The sequence below is a fragment of the Mobula hypostoma genome, chromosome 6 (genome assembly GCF_963921235.1).
Source record: "Mobula hypostoma chromosome 6, sMobHyp1.1, whole genome shotgun sequence".
NCBI lineage: Eukaryota > Metazoa > Chordata > Chondrichthyes > Myliobatiformes > Myliobatidae > Mobula > Mobula hypostoma.
The window spans coordinates 162,522,366-162,545,794 of NC_086102.1; the positions used below are offsets into that span (position 1 = coordinate 162,522,366).

Consider the following 23,429-nt stretch of genomic DNA (forward strand, 5'->3'; position numbering starts at 1 on the left):
GTCACTGCCCTGTCCCTGCCCCCGCTGTCAGGCACTGCCTCAGCCGTCAGTCAGTGTTCCCGCCCCTGCCTCGGCAGTCAGTAGCTGTCTCCTGCCCCACCCCCCGTAAAGTGCTTCAAGAGGTCCACTTGGCCCTGAAATCTGCTTCAGAACAAAATCACTGTGTATCTCTGGCCAGAAAAGCTACTTTCCTACAATGTTTTCACATCTCTTTGTCCATTCATATCCATAAATCTATTAATTTAAGTTTTGAAATTAAGCCTTCAGGATTTTCTGGAGTGAAAATCGCAGTTTTGGCATCATTTCAGTGAAGTATTGTCTCCTCAATTCAGTTCTAAGTAACTTGAGCCTTGTTCTGAGACTGACCATCAAGCTTGACACTCCTTGGCCAGGAGAAATGTCTCTCAGCTTCTGTCAAGCTCTCAGCGAACTTTGTATGTGGCAAGGGTGCCACTCCTCAGTACTGTAGAGGTCTATTCTATACAATCTTATCATACAACAGAGCTTCAATCCTCAAAGTTTATCTTGTGAATCCTCAGGACTCCCCTCCTAGAGCAATACACCCTTGCTGTATGTAGGAGGTCCAGAAATGTATATAATACTCCAGATAGGATCTCACCAAAGCCCTATTTAATTCTAAAACCATACGGCATTTATTTTATTTTTATTTGATTTGATATAGAGATACAGCATGGAACAGACCCTTCCGGCCCCATGGGCTCCTATCAACCCTCCTACTTAACACTAGCCTAATCACAGAGCAATTTACCAATGCATCTTTGGAATGTGGGAGGAAACGAGAGCATCCAGAGGAAACCCACGCAGTCACGGGGAGAATGTATAAACTCCTTAGTGGCGGGAATTGAACCCGGATCACTAGCCCTGTAAAGGGACGCGCTAACTGCTACTGTACCTTGCCGCCCAGACACCATGTCTTCATTGACCCATCATCAATCATTAACTCTGTTCCTTTCCTCTCAAAAAGTTCAAATTAAATTTATTATCAAAGTACCTACAGTTGAAGTCAGAAGTTTACATACACCTTAGCCAAATACATTTAAACTCAGTTTTTCACAATTCCTGACATTTAATCCTAGAAAACATACCCTGTCTTAGGTCAGTTAGGATCACTATTTTAAGAATGTGAAATGTCAGAATAATAGTAGAGAGAATGATTTATTTCGGCTTTTATTTCTTCCATCACTTTCCCAGTGGGTTAGAAGTTTACATACACTTTGTTAGTATTTGGTAGCATTGCCTTTAAATTGTTTAACCTGGGTCAAACATTTTGGGTAGCCTTCCACAAGCTTCTCACAATAAGTTGCTGGAAATTTGTTCCATTCCTCCAGACAGAACTGGTGTAACTGAGTCAGGTTTGTAGGCCTCCTTGATCGCACACGCTTTTTCAGTTCTGCCCATTTTCTATCAGATTGAGGTCAGGGCTTTGTGATGGCCACTCCAATACCTTGACTTTGTTGTCTTTAAGCAATTCTGCCACACCTTTAGAGGTATGCTTGGGGTATTGTCCATTTGGAAGACCCATTTGCGACTGAGCTTTAACGTCCTGGCTGATGTCTTGAGGTCGCTTCAATATATCCACATAATTTTCCTTCCTCATGATGCCATCTATTTTGTGAAGTGCGCCAGTCCCTCCTGCAGCAAAGCACCCCCATGCTTCACGGTTGGGATGGTGTTCTTCGGCTTGCAAGCCTCACCCTTTTTCCTCCAAACATAACGATGGTCATTATGGCCAAACAGTTTAATTTTTGTTTCATCAGACCAGAGGACGTTTCTCCAAAAAGTATGATCTTTGTCCCCATGTGCACTTGCAAACTGTAGTCTGGCTTTTTAATGGCGGTTTTGAAGCAGTGGCTTCTTCCTTGCTGAGCAGCCTTTCAGGTTATGTCGATATTGGAGTCATTTTACTGTGGATATAGATACCTGTCTACCTGTTTCCTCCAGCATCTTCACAAGGTCCTTTGCTGTTGTTCTGGGATTGATTTGCACTTTTCGCGCCAAAGTAAATGCGTCTCCTTCCTGAGCGGTATGATGGCTGCGTGGTCCCATGGTGTTTATACTTGCATACTATTGTTTGTACAGATGAACGTGGTACCTTCAGGCGTTTGGAAATAGCTCCCAAGGATGAACCAGACTTGTGGAGGTCCACAATTTTTTTTTCTGAGGTCTTGGCTGATTTCTTTTGATCTTATTTGTAAACTTCTGACCCACTGGATTTGTGATATAGTCAATTAAAAGTTAAATAATTGGTCTGTAAACAATTGTTGGAAAAATTACTTGTGTCATGCATAAAGTAGATGTCCTCAATGTCTTGCCAAAACTATGGTTTGCTAATATGAAATCTGTGGAGTGGTTAAACAATGAGTTTTAATGACTTCAACCCAGGTGTATGTAAACTTCTGACTTCAACTGTATATATCACCATATACTACCTTGACATTCATTTCCTTACAGGCATTCACATTAGAACAAAGAAATATGATGACATCAGTTGAAAACTATGAACCAAATCTGGCAAATTAATGTGCAAAAGAAGACAAACTGTGCAAAAAAGAAATATTGAGAGCATGAGTTTTAGAGTCCATAGGTTGTGGAATCAGTTCAAAGTTGAGATGAGTGAAGTTATCCACACTGGCTCAGAATTTTGATAATTGAAGGGTAATAACTGTTCCTGAACCTGGTGGTGTAGGACCTGAGGCTCCTGTACCTCCATCCTGATGGCAGCAGAGAGAAGAGGGCATGCCCACATGGCACATCCCCATTGAATATCAGCAACTCCCACCATTCTCCTACCACATAGTTAGGGACTCAGTATTTGTTTTCCAGTGAAAGTGAATAACCCCACATTTTTCAGTTGGTTCATCCATATCCCTTGAAGACCCTATTTGTCAGAGTCAGCAACCTGAAAAGGACCTAAATGTTAAACAACTTTCAGTACCCACTAATATTTTACTTCTTATTTCATATCCTCATACCTTTTTCTCTTGTGTGGGATCTTATCGAAAGCCTTATGAACGTATGAATATTCCTAAACCATTGTTCTTCTCTCACATCAACTCTCCTCAATCCACCTTCAAAGAACTCCAATAAAGTTCAAAGTAAATTTCCTATCAAAATACATATATGTTACCACAAACTTGAGATTCATTTTCTTGCAGGCATACTCAATAAATCCAATAACCATTAAAGATCAATGAAAGACTGCACCAACAGGGCAGATAACTGTTGTGCAAAAGACAACAAACTGTGCAAATACAAAAAGAAAGGAAAAATAGAAATAAGTAAAGCAATAAATATTGAGAATGTGAGATGAAGAGTCCTTAAAAGTAAGGTTGTGGGAACAGTTCAGTGGTGGGGCAAGTGAGGTTGAGTGAAGTTATTCCCTCTCCCACCTTCCCCCAGTTTGGAGCCTGATGATTGAGGGGTAATAACTGTTTCTGAACTTGGAGTTGTGAGTCCTGAGGCTCCTGTACCTTCTTCCTGATGGTAGCAGTGAGAAGAGACCATGGTCTGGGTGGTAGGGGTCCCACTGCATGATGTAGTTCTTCCTAAACGTGGGAGGGTTTTACCTGTGATGGACTGGGCTGTATAAATTAATCAAACGAGACTCCACTTTCATATCCATGTAGACCCTGCTCAATCGTTTTATTGTCTACTTCCAATATTTTCCCTCTTTTTAAAGTTAGATTGAAGTATTGGTAGTTCTCTGTGTCTCCCTGTAATTTCTTATGCTAAGGGATAGACATACAACCACTGATAAACGTAATCCCTTTTTAACTATTAAATTACTGGTTGCTGTGGTCATTTACAGTATGATGTCCATATATGCAGTTGACAGCAGCCTAGCTGTGTGGTAGTCTAAACGGAGAGATGATTAAACAGTCTACTCATTCCAGATATCACCATCAAGGGAAATTTACATAATTATCTGCTGGTAAACAATCCATTAGTGATGTGCAGTCGGGTAGAGTTTGTTGCAAGTAACGGCCCTAATTTACCCATGTGGCTACAGTAACTGGATTAATAGTCAAATAAATAAGGTTGTAGGTATTTTCTACTACTTGATATGGCAATTGCACTTCTGAGAATACAGATCCCCTGTCTATAAAACTTGTGATATGTGTAATCCCTTCTGCTACTTTGGCCCATCTGAGCACCTCTCCCTTCTGTGTAGCTCCCTTCATTGTAAGTGCTACACCGATCACAGATTATTGGCATCATGAAGGATATTCATAAAACAGGGCTAAACTGTGGCACAATAATTAGTACTGCTTGATCACCTGACCTTGACTATTGTCTGTCCGGAGGATACATGTTCCTGTGATCCTGTTGGTTTTCCCTGGGTGCTCTTCGCTGGTTGGAAGGTTATTATAAATTGCTCCTATTTATAAATGGCAGGAAAATTAGGGGCTGGAGGTTGAGATGATGGGGATGCAGGAAGACAATGGGATTAGCATGGACAGAGTTTGAGGTTGCAAGTTGAAGGTCTGGATTCCATGCTGCCATGGCTACATGATAATAGAATTCTTTCTGTAATGTGCAAACAAACTTACCCAATTAATCTTTTGTTGTTATTTTGACAGTCTCTATTGTTGATAAAACATCCTATCCATAGAAACAGTTACCAGAAGAAATTGAACCATTTTGTGAGTTTTTATTCATATGTTACAACATGCATAAGTAATTGGAACTGCAGCTTAAATTTGCCTCCTCTTCCCTGAAAAACCCTTGCTGCATGTTAAATTTGAAGCAAAATTTAAACAATTTGCAAAGACGACAGTGACAGTGAGCGGGGAGAGAAACAAATGTTAACGTTTCAGTTCATTGACCTTTCATCATAACAGAAATATTAATTAAGTCTCTGGCTATGAGAAGTGGTGGGGTGGAGATACATTTCCACCAAACGAGATGTAGAGTAATCCTCCTCTCCATTAGCCTGTGGGTCACTGTTGGGCAGATGGTGGATCGTCCTATCAGCAGCTGGTGCATATCACAAGCCCTGATTATGCAACCACTGACGCTAGGCAGACAATCTCTAAAGAGTATTGAAAATGTCTGGGGTCGCCCATCTTGTAAGGCACTGCCCAGAAAAAGGCAATGGCAAACTATTTCTGTCGAAAAACTTGTCAAGAACAATCATGGCCATGAAAATACCATGATCGCCAATATCATATGACATGGCACATAATGAATGAATGAATGATGAGAAGTGGATTTCACATCAGCACCAAAAACACATCCACCTAATCTGGATATGGGAGCATTTGGAGCCAGATTACATTTATGCTTGACAAATTTAAAACAATATAAACAACATATTTAGCACTTAAGCTTGTGACATAGAACTTGCCCTGTCCCCAATGTCTTTGAGAGTACTCAAGAATTGAACACTTCTAGAGAACCACCACCTTTAATATATCAGCTGAGCTGTCTTCTGACAGTTTCAGACCACCCTTTGGAGCAGTGACAATTAGCTATGCCATGACTAGTAGCACTTTGCATTATCCAGAGCAGTCAGTATACATAGTGTGAATAGACCAGCTAAAAATTATATTTGCTTTTAATAGTACGAAAAATGGTCAGTCATTCTTGACCTTGGAGCAATTAATGGAACCTCAGTCAGAGGTTCCAGGAAAAAATAACACATGTGGAGGTGGCAAGCGGGCGTATGTGACCTTAAAATCAGGAACCTGCCAGTCAGCGGCCACAGTGGAGTAGCTGACTGTAAGCTCAGACCCATCTCCTGCACTCATTAATAGATAATGTCTGATCACCTACAAGAATTCTAAGCAATTATAAAGACAGGTTCATTTTGGCCCTTTTCCTTACCATATTGATCAGTTAAGACAGGAATACAAGTTTGATCACATACTTTGAAATGGTTAATGCAGACATTTTGAAAAGGAGAAGTGGAACAGTTTAAGGGAAATTTTGGATGGGGCATAAAAAGAGGTTGACCTGCAGTGACTGCATTAGTGACAGAGCACTCCAGTTTTTTATAATAACATCATTGTTAGAGTTATACAGGGTAGAATCAGACCCTTCAGCCCAAATCATCCATGGCAACTGATATTCCCACCTAAATTGGTCCCATTTGCCTGCATTTGGCTCATATCCCTCTAAACCTTTTCTCTCCTTATATCTGTCTAAATGTATTTGGATCGTTGCAATTGTACCCGCCTCTACCATCTACTGGCTGCTCGTTCTATATAACTACTACATTCTGTGTGAAAAACACCCCTCAATTTAAACCTCTACTTCCTTATTTTGGACTCCCCTACGTGGAAAAAAGGCTGTTGACGATTTACCTTATCAAGGCCCCTCATGATTTTATAAATCTCTATAAGGTCAACTCTCAGCCTTCTTTGCTTCAGGGAAACCATTCCTAACCAATTCAGTCTCTCCTTATAACTCAAGCACTCCAATCCTGCAAGCATCCTCATAAATCTTTTCTGTAATCAGGTTGTTCCTATCGTATCACTTACTTACTGCCTGTTATACTGTTGGCGTTTAGGGCAGCAGTGAAGGTCCTCCATCTCTGCTGGTGTTCAGGGCTTCCTTCATCATGTCAGCAGCTTCCTCTTGGTTTTCAGTACTGTCAGTCATGCAAGTCCCGGATGGAGACTCAGGAATATCACAAGACCAAGGAGCAGAAGTAGGCCATTCGGCCCATCGAGTCTGCTCCGCAGCTCTCCCATGAGCTAAACTATTCGCCCATCTAGTTCCAATTTCCGGCTTTTTCCCCATATCCCTTGATACCCTGACTAATTAGATACCTGTCAATCTCCTCCTTAAACACCCTCAACGATCGGACCTCCACAGCTGTATGTGGCAACGAATTCCACAAATCCACGACCCTCTGGCTAAAAAAATTTCTCCTCATCTCTGTTTTAACTGGGTACCCTCTAATTCTAAGACGATGGCCTCTTGTCCTGGACTCACCCACCAAGGGAAACAACCTTTCCACATCTACTCTGTCCAACCCTTTCAACATTCAAAATGTTTCTATGAGATCCCCTCTCATTCTTCTATAGTCTAATGAATACAATCCAAGAGCTGACAAACGCTCCTCATATGTTAGCCCCTGCATTCCAGGAATCATCCTCGTAAATCTTCTCTGAACTCTCTCCAACATCAGTACATCCTTTCTAAGATAGGGGGCCCAAAACTGCACACAGTATTCCAAATGAGGTCTCACTAATGCCCCACAGAGCCTCATCAACACCTCCTTACTCTTATACACTATTCCTCTTGAAATGAATGCCAACATAGCATTCACTTTCCTTACCACTGATCCAACTTAGTGGTTAGCCTTTAGGGTATCCTGCATGAGGACCCCCAAGTCCCTTTGCACTTGCGATTTTTGAATTTTCTCCCCATCTAAATAATAATCTGCCCGATTATTTCTTCTTCCGAAATGTACAACCGTACATTTGTCAACGTTGTATCTCATCTGCCATTTCTTTGCCCACTCTCCTAAACTGGCTAAGTCTCTCTGCAACCTTTCCGTTTCTTCAACATTTCCTGCTTCTCCACCTATCTTGGTGTCATCCGCAAGCTTAGCCACAAAACTATTTAATCCATAATCCAAATCATCGATATACATCGTAAAAAGAAGCGGCCCCAACACCAACCCCTTCGGAACACCACTAGTAACCGAATAGGATTCCTTTATTCCCACCTTTTGCTTTCTGCCTATCAGCCAATGCTCCACCCATTTCAATATCTTTCCTATAATTCCAGGGGCTCTCATCTTATTAAGCAGCCTCATATGCGGCACCTTATCGAAGGCCTTTTGAAAATCCAAATACACAACATCCACAGCCTCTCCCTTGTCAATCTTATTCGAGATTACCTCAAAAAATTCCAATAGGTTGGTGAGACAGGATCTTCCCTTCATGAAACCATGCTAGCTTGGGCCTATCTTGTCATGCATCTCGAGGTATTTCATAACCTCGTCCTTGAGGATTGACTCCAATATCTCAGTCACACTCAGATGAAGAATGGTTCTTCGTTGCTGTTTCTGTAACAATTTTATTTTACCATTTACTGTTCTAGCACTGAGCTGAACCCCTTAACCTAGAGGAGTGGTGGACCACTCTTATTCTGTCCTCTACCCTTTGACCTGTTTGGCATGGATGACTAAGAGCCAAAACATAAAGCCCTGACTCCAGCCAACGTAGCTCTCCAGGTCATTGAGGCACACAAGCCTCCAAACCCTACAACAAGGTTCTGGTCCTCTAGTATGGCAACCAGAAATGCACTCACCAACATCTAGTATAGCTGTAACATGGCACTTGAACTCTTGAACTCAATGTTCTGACCAATGAAGGCAAGTGTTCCATTGCCTCCTTCACCAACCTGACTAACCTGTGTTGCCACTTTCATGGAACTGTGTATTTATTCTCTAGGTTTCTCTATCCTTCTCTACACCCCGGGACCCTACCGTTCACTATGTGTATCTTGCCCTGTTTTAATTTCTCAAAATTCATCATTTTCCACTTGTTTGAGGGAAATTCCGTCTCTCTACTCTTTGGTCACTTTTCCATTAAATGAGGACCCTGTTGTAACTTTGAACAACCTTCTTCACTGTCCACTACTTCAACGTTTTTGCCATTATCTACAAACTTATTAACCATACCATCTACATTCTCATCCCAAATCATTAATACTTATGATAAACAGCGGGGGACCCAGCAATGATCAATGGCATCACTAGTCACAGGACTCTAATCCAGAAAGCATAACTTAAACATGAATTGTACACATATTTGACAAGGAAGAATACAATTAGAACAAAAAACAAAGTCCAGTTGACTGCAGGATGATTAAACTGTTGTAACTAGAGTGTTGCACTAGATCCCAAGTGACTCAACCTTCCAGACCAGCCTACCTTATGGGTGGACTAATAATGGCTGCCATTGTTTTCAGAATCAGAATCAGGTTTATTGTCATTGTTTCTTATGTGATGTGAAACTTGTTGTTTTCTGGTAGCAGTAGAGTGTAAAGACTATAAATTTACTATAAATTACAAAATAATTAAACGGCGCATAAAAGGGAAAATGATATAGTGTTCATGGGCTTGTGGCTATTCAGAGCATAGAACATAGAAATTTACAGCACGTTACAGGCCCTTCGGCCCACAATGTTATGCCAACCACACAACCTACTCTAGAAAATGCCTAGAATTTCCCTACCACATAGCCCTCTGTTTTTCTAAGCTCCATGACCCTATCTAAGAGGCTCTTATAAGATCCTATTGTATCCGCTTCCACCACCGCCGCTGGCAGTGCGTTCCACACATCCACTACTCTGTGTGAAAAACTTACCCCTGACATCCTGCTGCTACTGCATCAACTCAGGCCTAGGGGGCTGGCGTCGGGCATGATGACGGACTCTCCACTTCTCCCTCTCCCTCATCAGTGTGTTCAGTTCATCTACATTAGCCGCGCCGCTGTGTTCTAGGAGCGTGTTGACCATAGTCTTGGGAGGGCGCCCAGCGTTCATCCTCCTGTACTTGGGCTTCCATATACTGACTAGGCTGGCAGGTAGCTCGGGGCAGCATAGACAGTGCCCCGCTAGTTGCAGTCTTCTCACCTCAGTTTTAGCAGTGAGCATCGGTGGGTCGTCATAGAGCTCAATGTTCGTCATGCGCTGTCGCCAACTCATGTCAAGAGCCATCCGGAGCATTCGTGTATAGCAACCATCTAGAGACTTTTGCATAGTCTTGGTGAGTGTCCACGTCTCACATCTGTACATGAGAATGGACTCTATGACTGCTATGTCCTGACATCCCCTTGGTACCCATTTCCAAGTGCCTTAAAACTATGCCCACTCGTGTTAGCCATTTCAGCCCTGGGAAAAAGCCTCTGGCTATCCACACCATCAATGCCCCTCATAATCTTATACACCTCTATCAGGTCACCTCTCATCCTCTGCCGCTCCAAGGAGAAAAGGCCAAGTACATACATTCAACTCATTCTCATAAGATATGCCTTCCGATCCAGGCAACATCCTTGTAAATCTCCTCTGCATTCTCTCTATAGTATCCACATCCTTCCTGCAGTGAGGTGACCAGAACTGAACGCAGTATTCCAAGTGGAGTCTGACCAAGGTCATATAGCTGTAACATTACCTCACGGTTCTTCAACTCAATCCCATGGTTGATGAATGCCAACACACCATACGCCTCCTCAACAACACTGTCAACCTGCGCAGCAGCTTTGAGTGTCCGATCAACACAGACCCCAAGATCTCTCAGATCCACCATACTGCCTAGAGTCTTACTATTTATATCATATTCTGTCCTCAAATTGGACCTACCAAAATGAACCACTTCACACTTATCTGGGTTGAAGTCCATCTGCCATTTCTCAGCCCAGTTCTGTATCTTATCGATGTCCCGCTGTAATCTTTGATAACCCTCCAGGCTATCCACAACACCTCCAACCTTTGTGTCATCAGCAAACTTACTATCCCACAATTCTACTTCTCCATCCAAGTCATTTATAAAAATCACAGAGGAGGGGTGTCAGAACAGATCCCTGTGGAACACCACTGGTCACCAACCTCCATGCAGAATTTCAACCATCTACAACCACCCTTTGCCTTCTGTGGGCAAGCCAATTCTGGATCCACAAAGCAAGGTCTCCTTGGATCCCATGCCACCTTACTTTCTTAACTCCCTAGTAAACCCTAACCCTAAGGAGCCTTGCATGAGCCTTATCAAGTGCCTTACTGAAATCCGTATACACTACATCCACTGCTCTAGCTTCATCAGTGTGTTTTGTTATATCCCCAAAAAATTCAATCAGGTTCGTAAGGCACGATCTGCCCCTGACAAAGCCAGGCTGACTATCCCTAATCAGATTATGTCTCTCCAAATGCTCATAAATCCTGCCTCTCAAGGTCTTCTCCAACAACTTGCCCACCACTGCAGTCAGACTCACTGGTCTATAATTTCCTGGGTTATCTCTCCTTCCCTTCTTGAGCAAGGGAACAATATTTGCAACCCTCCAATCCTCCGGTATTTCTCCCGTCCCCATTGATGACACAGAGATCATCGCAAGAGGCTCAGAAATATGATAACAGTGGTGAAGAGGCTTTTCCTGAATTGTCAAGTGTGGGTCTTCGGACTTCTGTACCTCCAGCTTGATGGCAGTATCGAGAAAAGGCATGTCCCAGATGGTGAGGGTCTTTTGTGATGGATACTGCCTAGTTAAGGCTCCGCCTCTTGAAGACGTCATCCATGGTTGGGAGGTTGTGCCTATGATAGAGTAGCCTGAGTCTACCGCCCTCTGCAGCCTCTTCTGATCCAGTGCATTGGAGCCTCCATACCAGGCTGTGATGCAACCAGTCAGAATGCTCTCCACCACACAAATATAGAAGATTTACAAGAGTTCTTGGTGACATATTAATCTCCTCAAGCTCTTAATGAAGTTGAGTTACTGCCATGCCTTCTATATGATTGTATTCATATGTTGAGTCCAGGATAGGCCCCCTGAGATACTGACACTGACCATCTTGAAGCTGCTCACCCTTTCCACCAATCAAAACTGGTGTGTGTTCTCCTGACTTCTGCTTCCTGAAGTTCACAATCAATTCCTTGGTCTTGCTGACACTGAGTGTGTGATTGTTGTTGCAACATCATTCATCCAGATGATGGATGTACCTCATTCTTGTTTGTCTCCTCATCACTATCTGACATTTTACCAACAACAGTGTGTCATGTTCAGATTTATAGATGGCATTTAAGCTGTGCTAGCCACACAGTCACAAGTGTAGAGAGAGCAGAGCAATGAGATAAGCAGGAATCCTTGAGGTGTACCTGTGTTGATTGTCAACGAGCCCTGCTGCCCGTTATGCTGCTGGCATTTAGGGCCGCAATGAAGGTCCTCCATCCCTGGCAGTGCTCAGGGCTTCCTTCATCATATCAGTAGATTCCTCTCAGTTTTCACTACTGTCAGTTATGCAAGTCCCAGGTGGAGACTCAGGAATACTGTCAGACTCAGATGTAGAAGGATTCTTCATTGCTGTTTCCATAACAGTTTTGTTAAACCAGTCAGGGTTGTTAGCCCTGAGCTGAACCCCCGAACCTGGACAACTGGTGGACATTCTTATTCTGGCCTCTACCTTTTGACCTGTTTGGCAAGGGTGACCCTACCAAGAGCCAAAGTATAAAGCCCTAACTCCAGCTAACATAGCTCTCTGGGTCATTGGGGCACACAAGCCTCCAAACCCAATGACAAGGTTGTGGTCCTCTTGGAGGATTGTCAATGAGGAGGTCACCTGACTTGGTTTCCAAATGAGGAACTCAAGGATCAAAAACCATCACTACTAATATTTGTGTTTTAAAATTTAAAAAAATAATTGCAGTTAGGTTCTTCCAAAGAGATTTGAACTCATGTCTATGTATTATTAATCAAGAGCCGAATCCATGGGTTATTCATTAGTCTGACAGTTAAACTGCTGTGCCACCAATATATCCAATCTTCTGGTAAGTTATACTAACAGTTGAAAAGCATTTCTGAGATTGCCTTCAGAGTGAAAGAATAGTGCTTCTTTGCACTGCAATTGATCACATATTAAGTATGGAACGTGTGGTGGTCTGTGATCATCTGCAAAGAAATTGGATAGAAAGTTCCCTTGTAAAAATTAGATTTTAAACAAATTTCTTAATTAAAATCTTAGCTTATTTTAAATTCTTTTACATTTTTCAGCCTATGTGTTTGAACATGTGTTTGACTGTTAACAGTTATTTACGTAAGCTCCTGTTTAATACAGAATTGTGCCATTTGTCTTTTTGTTTATTAGCCGAGAACTACTGTCCATGATTGTTAACTGAGGTTGGATTAAAATAATGAGGCCTGGATGGAATCTATTTTTTGTGGTAAAAAAAAAGAGATAATTTGATACTACAGGGTCTTTATTAGAGAGCAGCACAGTAGAGTAGAAGGGCCGGCAGGGTAGCATAGTAGATAACCTAATGCTTTATACCACCAGCAATTCTCGTCACTGTCTATAAAGAGATTGTATGTTCCCCCCGTGATCACATTAATTTACGTTGGGTGCTCCTGTTCCCTCCCATATTCAAACGACATATGGATTAGTAAGGGTCAATAAGTTGTGGACATGCTTTGTTAGAGCCAGAAGCATAGCAACACTTGCAGCCTGCCCCCACCACATATTTATACTGGGCTGGTCACTGATGCAGAATGGTGCATTCCACTCCATGTTTCAATGTACTTGTGACAAACTAAGTTATTCTTTACCTTTTTTAATGAGAAACAAATGTATGACCATGCATTTATTGTAACTCAAAGATGGATTCATTAGTAATAACATTTAAAAATGGTGAATTCCATAGAATAAGTTTATTTCTACGCTTTTTCAAGGGAGAACTATTTACACTCAAGGGATTACTGAAAATTAGCATAGAATCAATGGGCTGAATGGCCAGCCACCTTTGCAATCATAAGGAAACGTGGATTCAACATCAGCCTCATTGCCTAACAGAAACCTTAAAACTCACAGAAGTGATGTGGATCCAAATTGTCCTCAATCCAAGGGACCACCTAAAATTGAAAAGCAAAAATAACATGTAGATTTTGGAAAACTAATATAAAAAGTTTTTTTAGTCTTGGTTTGTCCTATGTTTTGTGATATCACACCGGAGGAAATAATGTATCGTTTCTTAATGCATGCATTACTAAATGACAATAAAATAGGACTACGTGTCTTCATAATCTAAAAAAAAGCAAAAATGGTGATAATACTCAGAATCAGAATTAGGTTTATTATCACTGGTATGTGATGTGGTTGGCTAACTTAGCAGCAGCAGTTCAATGCAATACATAATATAGTAGAGAAAAAAATAAAATTAAAATAATAATAATAATAAATTAATTAATCGATTACAGTATACATATATTGAATACATATACGTACCTTAATATCCGGGGCACCTAGGTGCGACTCGAGTAGCAGCAGTACTCTCAATGGATTTGATTAAATACTCAGTGAGTCAGGCTGCAACTGTGAAAACAACAACAGCATTATTGTTTCAAAGACCAATTGTTAACTCCATTTTTTCTCTCTACTTATGCCAACTGCCGAAGAAGACTGGTTTCAACACATATTACTTTGCTGATTGAGACATTTGGGAAAGTCTTGATAGACTTTATACATAATAATATATATGAATAAAGGAAGGAGCAGTGCAAAAAGCTTTTACATTTATAGTCATTATATTCAGCAATATGAACTTTTAAAGAAACAAAAATAACACCATAGCCAATCACGTGGGTCTCTTTCGTTGTTTGAGGACCTTCCCTACAGAAGAGCACTCCTCTATGTGCAGAGCAGAAGGACCCTAGACTGTAGTCTTCCCCACCCCCCCCCCCCCCCCCAAAGTCTAGGTATTGGCTGCACTGAGCTTCAGTGCATCCTTCAGCCTGTACTTCTGCAACTTGGACTGAGCCAGTCTGCAGATTGCCCTTTCACACAGCTCACTGTGCTGGAAGACCAACTAGTTTTGAGCGGACCAGTTGACGTATTGGACTGAGATCCTTCATCAGGACTGGAAAGGAAGGGGAAGTCAGAATAAGAATGTGGGGGGGGGCGGGTGAGGAAGAAGTAGAAGGTGGCAGGTAATAGGTGTAATCAGGAGAAAAGGAGAAGTAAAGAGCTGGGAAGTTGATTGGTGGGAGAGATAATATATAGGCATCCCTTAGTCTCGTGAGACCATGGATTTGCGCTTTGGAAGGTTTCCAGGGTGCAGGCCTGGGCAAGGTTGTATGGAAGACCAGCAGTTGCCCATGCTGCAAAGTCTCCCCTCTCCACGCCACCAATGTTGTCCAAGGGAAGGGCACTAGGGCCGATACAGCTTGGCACCAGTGTCGTCGCAGAGCAATGTGTGGTTAAGTGCCTTGTTCAAGGACACAACACGCTGCCTCATCTGAGGCTCGAACTAGCGACCTTCAGATCCCTAGACCGATGCCTTAACCACTTGGCCACACGCCAACACCTGGAAGAGATGAAAGGGCTGGAGAAAGGGGTAATCTGATAGGAGAGGACAGTAGACCAGCGGTCCCCAACCACCACCGGTTGGGGACCGCTAAGTTCATACGGGGAAAATATGCGCTGTGTTTAATATCCAAATGTTACTTAAAATGTTATGATACTATTGACTTATATAACCATATAACAATTACAGCACGGAAACAGGCCATCTCTGCCCTTCTCGTCCGTGCCGAACGCAACTCTCACCTCGTCCCACCGACCTGCACTCAGCCCATAACCCTCCATTACTTTCCTGTCCATATACCTATCCAATTTTTCTTTAAATGATAAGATCGAACCTGCTTCTGCCGCTTCTACTGGAAGTTCGTTCAATACTTACTTCAAGCTCTCCTGTCCTCCCCTGATAATTGACTTATCGCTATATTCATGCGAGGAAAATGCGCTGTGTGTTTAATATTAAATTCGTCAGATAAAGCCTTTTAGAAACGAAATTGAGTGTATTAGCCACTTATCACCGATATTCTGGTCATGATTAACACCCCCCTTCGATCAGAATCGCCAAAAACGATTTGTAGAAATAATCGGCAGATTCACGCATGCGCAAATAACGCATGCGCACTGATGCCCGCGCAAGGCGTCATGGTCATTGTAGTCTTACTCGGGGGAAACGCAATGTATTTGACAATCTATGTTCCGTGCCTATTCTGGTATCTGTCCCCCACTTTTCCTTCGCTACATCGACGACTGTATTGGCGCTGCTTCCTGCACGCATGCAGAGCTCGTTGACTTTATTAACTTTGCCTCCAACTTTCACCCTGCCCTCAAGTTTACCTGGTCCATTTCCGACACCTCCCTCCCCTTTCTAGATCTTTCTGTCTCTGTCTCTGGAGACAGCTTATCCACTGATGTCTACTATAAGCCTACTGACTCTCACAGCTATCTGGACTATTCCTCTTCTCACCCTGTCTCTTGCAAAAATGCCATCCCCTTCTCGCAATTCCTCCGTCTCCGCCGCATCTGCTCTCAGGATGAGGCTTTTCGTTCTAGGACAAGGGAGATGTCTTCCTTTTTTAAAGAAAGGGGCTTCCCTTCCTCCACTATCAACTCTGCTCTTAAACGCATCTCCCCATTTCACGTACATCATCCCGCCACCCCACTAGGAATAGGGTTCCCCTGGTCCTCACCTACCACCCCACCAGCCTCCAGGTCCAACATATTATTCTCCGTAACTTCCGCCACCTCCAACGGGATCCCACCACTAAGCACATCTTTCCCTCCCCCCCCCCCCGCATTCCGCAGGGATCGCTCCCTACGCGACTCCCTTGTCCATTCGTCCACCCCATCCCTCCCCACTGATCTCCCTCCTGGCACTTATCCGTGTAAGCGGAACAAGTGCTACACATGCCCTTACACTTCCTCCCTTACCACCATTCAGGGCCCCAAACAGTCCTTCCAGGTGAGGCAACACTTCACCTGCGAGTCGGCTGGGGTGATATACTGCGTCTGGTGCTCCCGATGTGGCCTTTTATATATTGGCGAGACCCGACGCAAACTGGGAGACCGCTTTGCCGAACACCTACGCTCTGTCCGACAGAGAAAGCAGGATCTCCCAGTGGCCACACATTTTAATTCCACATTCCATTCCCATTCTGACATGTCTATCCACGGCCTCTTCTACTGTAAAGATGAAGCCACACTCAGGTTGGAGGAACAACACCTTATATTCCGTCTGGGTAGGCTCCAACCTGATGGCATGAACATCGACTTCTCTAACTTCCGCTAATGCCCCACCTCCCCCTCGTACCCCATCTGTTACTTATTTTTATACACACATTCTTTCTCTCACTCTCCTTTTTCTCCCTCTGTCCCTCTGAATATACCCCTTGCCCATCCTCTGGGTCCCCCCCCCGTCTTTCTTCCCGGACCTTCTGTCCCATGATCCTCTCGTATCCCTTTTGCCTATCACCTGTCCAGCTCTTGGCTCCATCCCTCACCCTCCTCCTATCATTTTGGATCTCCCCCTCCCTCTCCAACTTTCAAATCCCTTACTCACTCTTCCTTCAGTCCTGACGAAGGGTCTCGGCCTGAAACATCGACTGCACCTCTTCCTAGAGATGCTGCCTGGCCTGCTGCGTTCACCAGCAACTTTTATGTGTGTTGCATGTATTTGACTGCTACTCTTGTGCGTTGGCAACCATCCCGCGCCCCGCCCCCCCCCCCCGTTGGCCGGTCCGCCGGTCCGCAAGAATATTGTCAACATGAAACCGGTCCGCACTACAAAAAAGGTTGGGGACCCCTGCAGTAGACCATGGAAGAAAGGGAACAGGGAGGAGCACCAAAGGGAGGTCATGGGTAGATATGAAGAGAAGGTGTCAGAGGGAAACAGGATTGGGGGATGGTGAAGGAGACATGGGGACAGGTTACCAGAAGTTGGAGAAATCGATGTTCACTCCATCAGGTTGGAGGCTATCCAGACAAAATATAATGTGTTGCTCCTCCAGTCTGAGAGTGGCCTCATTGTGGCAGTAAAGAAGGCCATAGACTGACATGTTGTAATGTGAATGGGAAGTAGAATTGAAATGGGTGGCCATTGGGAGATCCCACTTTTTGCAGCAGATGGAGTGAAGGTGCTTGATGAAGTGGTCTCCCAATTTGCAAAGGGTCTCACTGATATACAGGAGGCCACACTGGATACAGTAGATGACACCAACAGACTCACAGGTGAAGTATCGCCTCACCTGGAAGGACTGTTTGGGGCCCTGAATGGTAGTGAGGGAGGAGGTGTAGGGGCAGGTTGCAGGGGTAAATGCCAGGAGGGAGATCAGTGGGGAGGGACAAATGAACAAGGGAGTCGCGTTGGGAGCGATCCCTGTGGAAAGCTGAAAGTGGGGGGAGGGGAGGAAAAGATGTGCTTGCTGGTGTAATCCCATTGGAGATGGCAGAAGTTACAGAGAATTAAGTACTGGACACAGAGGCTGGTGGGGTGGTAGATGAGGATGAGAGGAACCCTATCCCTGGTGTGGTGGCAGAAGTATGGGATAAGGACAGATGCTTCCTTCTCACAGTCTTAGCGAATCTGCAGTCTGCAAAGAGGTAAGTGACAGTCTCTTCCCCTATCTCAAGCCAGCGAAATTAGGTCTTGGTGCTTGTTAGTCAAATCAGGCAGTGAGGTTTGAGCCATTAGCTCTGGATCAAACCCACAGAATCCATACATTCCATGCTGACCACTGCCTGACAGTTGTCGTTTCTTCTTTTCATGGTTCGTGATGCATGGGGGCGACATTTTTACCGTTTCCATTGCATTTGACTGTGTTTTTTAAACAAAGCCAAGTTGCTAGCTTTGTGCTCAAAATCATGTAAGGCGCCAGACGGATTCGAACTTAGGACCATTCGCCTTGAAGTCCAGTGCTGATGCCACTACACCACCAGCACTACCTGATAGACCTGTAGTCAAAGGTGTTTCCTTGGAAGGACTGTTCCACACTTCCACAAAGGGTTAGGTAGTGCAGCAGCATCCAGTTGACTGAGGTATTGCACATTTACAGGACCAGGCCTACGTTCTGTAACACCAGGGACAAGTAGAACCTCCGCATGTAGAGACATTTGGTACCCATGTACCTCTGGTCCACTCAACTCCTCATACATCCATTCACAAAAGTGGCCATCAAGATGAGGGCAACATTGGGTAAACGTTTGCCCCATTCTCCGGAGACTTGTGCAATATGCTTCACTCCACCTTGGGCTCCAAGATAAACTGATGCCCCAGGTGATAACTGAGACAGAGGAGTGGGCAACAGGTCACACCTGTACCATGTACAGTAGGCCTGAGAGCATATCACACCTGATAACCAAGTTCTTGCTTATTGACAGAGAGCATTGCTTTCCACCAACTGGGCTTGTTTGACCTTCCCAATTGGCTCCAGTCAGTTCTTGCTACAGTCCTCAGCCCCTCCAAATCAAATCCCCAGCTCCTTCAGGTAGTCCAATCTGACAGTGAAGGGATATTGGATGGGTCAGGCCGGTTGCCAATGAGCACGGCTTTGCTCTTCCTGCAGTTGACTCTGGCCCTTGATGGACAAACTAGTTGCAGATGTTGATTAATCTGCAAACTGACCATGTGTGCGCAGAAGTCAATGACCTCATCCATGTGCAGGGAGGTTCTGACTTGTGTGCGTCACCACCTGGCAATGTCACACCTCTTTTGCTTTTGTCCTTCCCGATGGGTTCAGCAAAGAGTTCTAAGCAGCACACGAACATAACAGAGAACATAAGAACTTAAAAATAGGAGCAGGAGTAGGCCATCTAACCTGTCGAGGCTGCTCTGCTATTCAATAAGACCATGGCTGATCTGACCATGGACTCATGTCCACCTACCTGCCTTTTCCCCATTACCCCTAATTCCGCAACTACGCAAAAATCTATATAACCTTGTCTTAAATATATTTACTGAGGTTTCTAGAGGAGAGAGAACAATCCTGCCTGACTCCAGATTTGATGGGGGAACTATCTGTCTCCTGCCCATTGATTTGGACTGTATGCAGCTATCTCTGTAAAGCAGTTGTATCCAATTTCTCATTCACTCCCCAAAGCTCATCTTAGAAAGCACATTCATCATGACCATGAGTGATGACATGTTGGAGACTTTCTCCTGGTCCAAGCTGACCAGGCAGGTATCCAGCCCTCTGACCTGCATGCAGGCAATGAATAGCGCAAGGCTGTCAGAGATTTTCCTGCCAGGTACAGCACAGGTTTTTGGTCTGGATGGATCATCTATCCCAGAGCAGAGTTAGTCCAGTTGGCAATGGCGTTAGATGGGATTCTATAATCCACATTCAACGGTGAAGTTGGTCTCTGATTCCTAATGTCCTCCACTTCTCGCACTTCTGCTTGTTGAAACAGGTTTTAAAACATTGGCATATGTTGTGAAATTTGTTGCTTTGCAGCAGCAGTATATTGCAATACATATCACTAAAAAATCTAAAAAGTACAATAAGAAATGTATACAGTATATATAATTAAATTAAATAAATAGTGCAAAAAGAGAGCAGAAAAAGAAAAAATTATATAGTTATGTAGTGTACATGGGTTCATTGTCCATTCAGAAACCAAATGGCAGTAGGGAAGAAGCTGTTCCTAAAACTGTCTTCAAGCTCCTATAACTCCAACTTTTTGGTAGCAATGAAAAGCAGGAATGTCCTGGATGATGGGGAACCTTAATGACGGATGTTGCCTTTTTGAGGCATCATCTTTAGAAGATGTCCTCCATGCTGGGGAGGCTAGTGCCCATGATGGAGCAGACCGAGTTTTGTACTTTCTGCAGCTTCTTTTCAATCTTCTGCAGCGTCCCATCTATACCAGATGGTGATGCAACCAGTTAGAATGCTCTCTATGGTATATCTGTAGAAACTTGTGAGAGTCTTTGATGATATACCAAGTCTCCTTAAACTCTTAGTGAAATATACCCACTGCCATGCCTTCCTTGTAATTGTAATATGTCGGGCCCAGGATAGGTATTCGGATATGTTGACATCCAGGAACTTGAAACTGCTCGCCCCTTCCACTGCAGGTTCCTCGATGAGGACTGGTATGTGTTCCCTTGACTTTCCCTTCCTGAAGACTACAGTCAATTCCTTGGTCTTACTGATGTAGAACGCAAAGTTGTTTGTTGTGACACCACCCAACCAGATGATCTATCTCACTCCTGTACTCACTCACTCACTCCTGTACTCCTCATCACCATCTGAAATCCTGCCAACAATAGCTGTGTCATCAGCAAATTTGTAGATCCCATTGAACTGTGCCGAGCCACACCGTGGGTGTAGAGAGAGTAGAGCAATGGCTAAGCACACATCCTTGAGGTGTGCCAGTGTTAATTGACAGTGAGATGTTATTTTCGATCTGCATTAACTGTGATTTCTCAATGAGGAAGTTATGCCCTTCCTCATGGAGTCTGATGTGCTGTCAGCCCAAAGGGAAGCATCAAACTTTTGCGCTGCTCCGAAGAGTGCATTATGAGGTCATTCTTGCCCTCAGCCATTATAGTTGGGGAAGTGATGACACCCTCCTGTTAGACTATTTGAGGTAACTTATTTTTTATTCTTCCTTACTTCTCTTCTAATATTTGTATATTTCTATATCATTGTACTTGTAATGCTACTGTGACACTGTAATTTCTTTTGGGATCAATAAAGTACGTATCTAGCTACCTATCTCTATGCACTTCCAGCAGGTCTGGGCTTGTCCAACCCCACAGAACTGAGTACAACTCTGCCAGTAAGCCATCATTACTGGGAGTTTTATTCATGCTGAAGGACTGGATGAAGCCAGTCAGCTCCTCTGGGGTCAGTGGCATATCCAGACTCAACTACTTGCTATCATTTAACACTTCCATGTTAGTAGACAGGACTTTGCAAAACGGTGGGTTGCGGAGTCCTCCTGTGAATCTTTTGGAAGCAGAAGTGTGAGAATATCTCATCCTGCTCCACAAAGCAGGATCTGAATGTGATATTGGAGGAATCCAACACAAACAGCGCAGTTTACTGGCTCTTCACCTCACACATTTCCTCCCTCACGTCCATCCCCTCGTCTGCAGAAGCAGAAGTTGCTGCAAGTCTCTCTGGAGTTGGCACAGTTCCTTCAGACTCTGAATACCTTTCTTCTCTCTATTATATGTACTGTATTGCACTGCTGCTGCAGTGTTAACAAATTTCACGACATGTGCCGACAACATTAAACCTGATTCTGATGGATGAGGAATCTCTTGATGTTCTCCCTGGTTACTTCCACCAGTGAATCAGTCAAAGAATGGTTTCACAGCTCACCAACCTGTGTTCCTCAATATCCTCTGAGATCAGCAGCTTGATGTTCGACATCCACGCCCCCCTGCCTGCCATCTGATCATCCTGTCGGTGGCTGGAGGCTTGAAGGAGGAATATTGTCGGTGGATCTGATTGTGGTGGTCTTCAACACTAATAGGAAGTCTATTGGGCTGTCTGCTCCTGTCCAAGTGTGTTGTGGCTGTGCCCTATCTGAAGGCATTGTGTAGCTTTGCATCTTTACCTATTTCCGTCAGGAGTCTGGAGGTGCTATGCAGCCTCCTGTTGACACCGCTGGATTGTCCAGGCAATGATGCTGTTGAAGTCAGCAGCCAGAATGACTGGTAGGGACATCACCAGCAGTGGTGGAGGACAGCTAGCCGCTCACTCCACACAGTTGAGGTGTACATATTGATTAGCCGGAGCAGAATGTTATAGTACTTCACGTCAGCCACAAGGAGCTGCCCACCCACCACCCCTTTGACTTCAGTGACAGAGAAGTTGCCTCTCCACAGCAGATTATTCGCTCCAGATGCACAACTGTCACTCCCTTCTGATCATAAAGAATATCCCTGGGACCATCATTGTGACCACCTCTGATAGTTGTGGAGATGTGACAGCCTACATTCTTGTAAAGAAAGTCACAACTGCCTTGACCTTGGTGAAGTATTGCAAGATGTTAACACAGCACACTGTGTATGTTTAGAGGCACCAGTTTCATCTGCACAGTAATTTGAGTTCAGTGATCACAAATACAGTCTCTTGACAATCAGCCTTGATGAACTGCCTCACAGTTCTTGGGCTCACAGGTACTAGGAATGGTCTTCTGCAAGGTATAGCAATGCTGGGGAGGAGGGGTGGGAAGATCAATCTGTGTTCTTGGTTCAACACTGGCTCTGATTGTTCCATACCTTCCATCACTTGGAGTTGGCAGGCATTGGATACTATGCTGTTCCTGGCCTCTGAGAGCTACGAGGTGGCAGGTTATGTTTCTCGCTTACCCGTGTTTGTTTGTAGGCTCCCCTCCTCTTTGTCCTCTCCATTTTGATGCTTCCTCTGACCGTGTCCTTGGTTTTCTATGTTTTCTTCATCTTCTTCCAAGTACAGATTGGTGGTGTTTGTTGTGTTGCCCTTTTCTCCCTATTGCTTTTAATCTCAGAAGCCCTTTGTCTCTTTGGGTGGTGTGTTCTGGCACTACTTTAACACCACCTGCCATTCTTCTCTTGTCCCTCTGCCATTCCCTCGTACATTGACACCTCCTCTTGGGGAGGGGCCTGGGCCTGGGAGCTTCTGGCTGGGGTTTGGGAGCTTGAGGTGGATGGTTTTTCCTCAGTCCTGGCCTCAGTTTCAGTCTTGGACCTCTGCACTTATATGGTGAGAGTCACCGTTACTTGAGGGGTTGTTGTCAGCTCCCCTCTTATTTCTGGGCACGATAGAGGTAGGCTGCCACTTCGCACAGCTTGCATGTTTTGCTTTCTCTACAGACCTTGGTCTGCTGTCTTTCCTGCACGCAGCTCTTGCAGGTGACCACACTGCATGAGGCCTCCACACCCAGGTTTGCTGTAGTTACAACAC

The 23,429-nt window shown here is 44.2% G+C and overlaps 1 protein-coding gene across 1 annotated transcript in view; it reads right to left on the bottom strand.

Moving 5' to 3' along the window:
- The window catches only part of agps (alkylglycerone phosphate synthase), a 184,852-nt gene extending 169,251 nt beyond the window's left edge, over positions 1 to 15,601 (bottom strand). The window contains exons 1-3 of the mRNA XM_063052099.1: positions 15,419 to 15,601; positions 13,966 to 14,052; positions 13,550 to 13,592 (exon numbers count right to left, since the gene is read on the bottom strand). The gene's annotated coding sequence lies outside the window, so the exon portion shown is untranslated. The remainder of the gene's footprint in view (positions 1 to 13,549; positions 13,593 to 13,965; positions 14,053 to 15,418) is intronic.
- Positions 15,602 to 23,429: the final 7,828 nt, after the last annotated feature.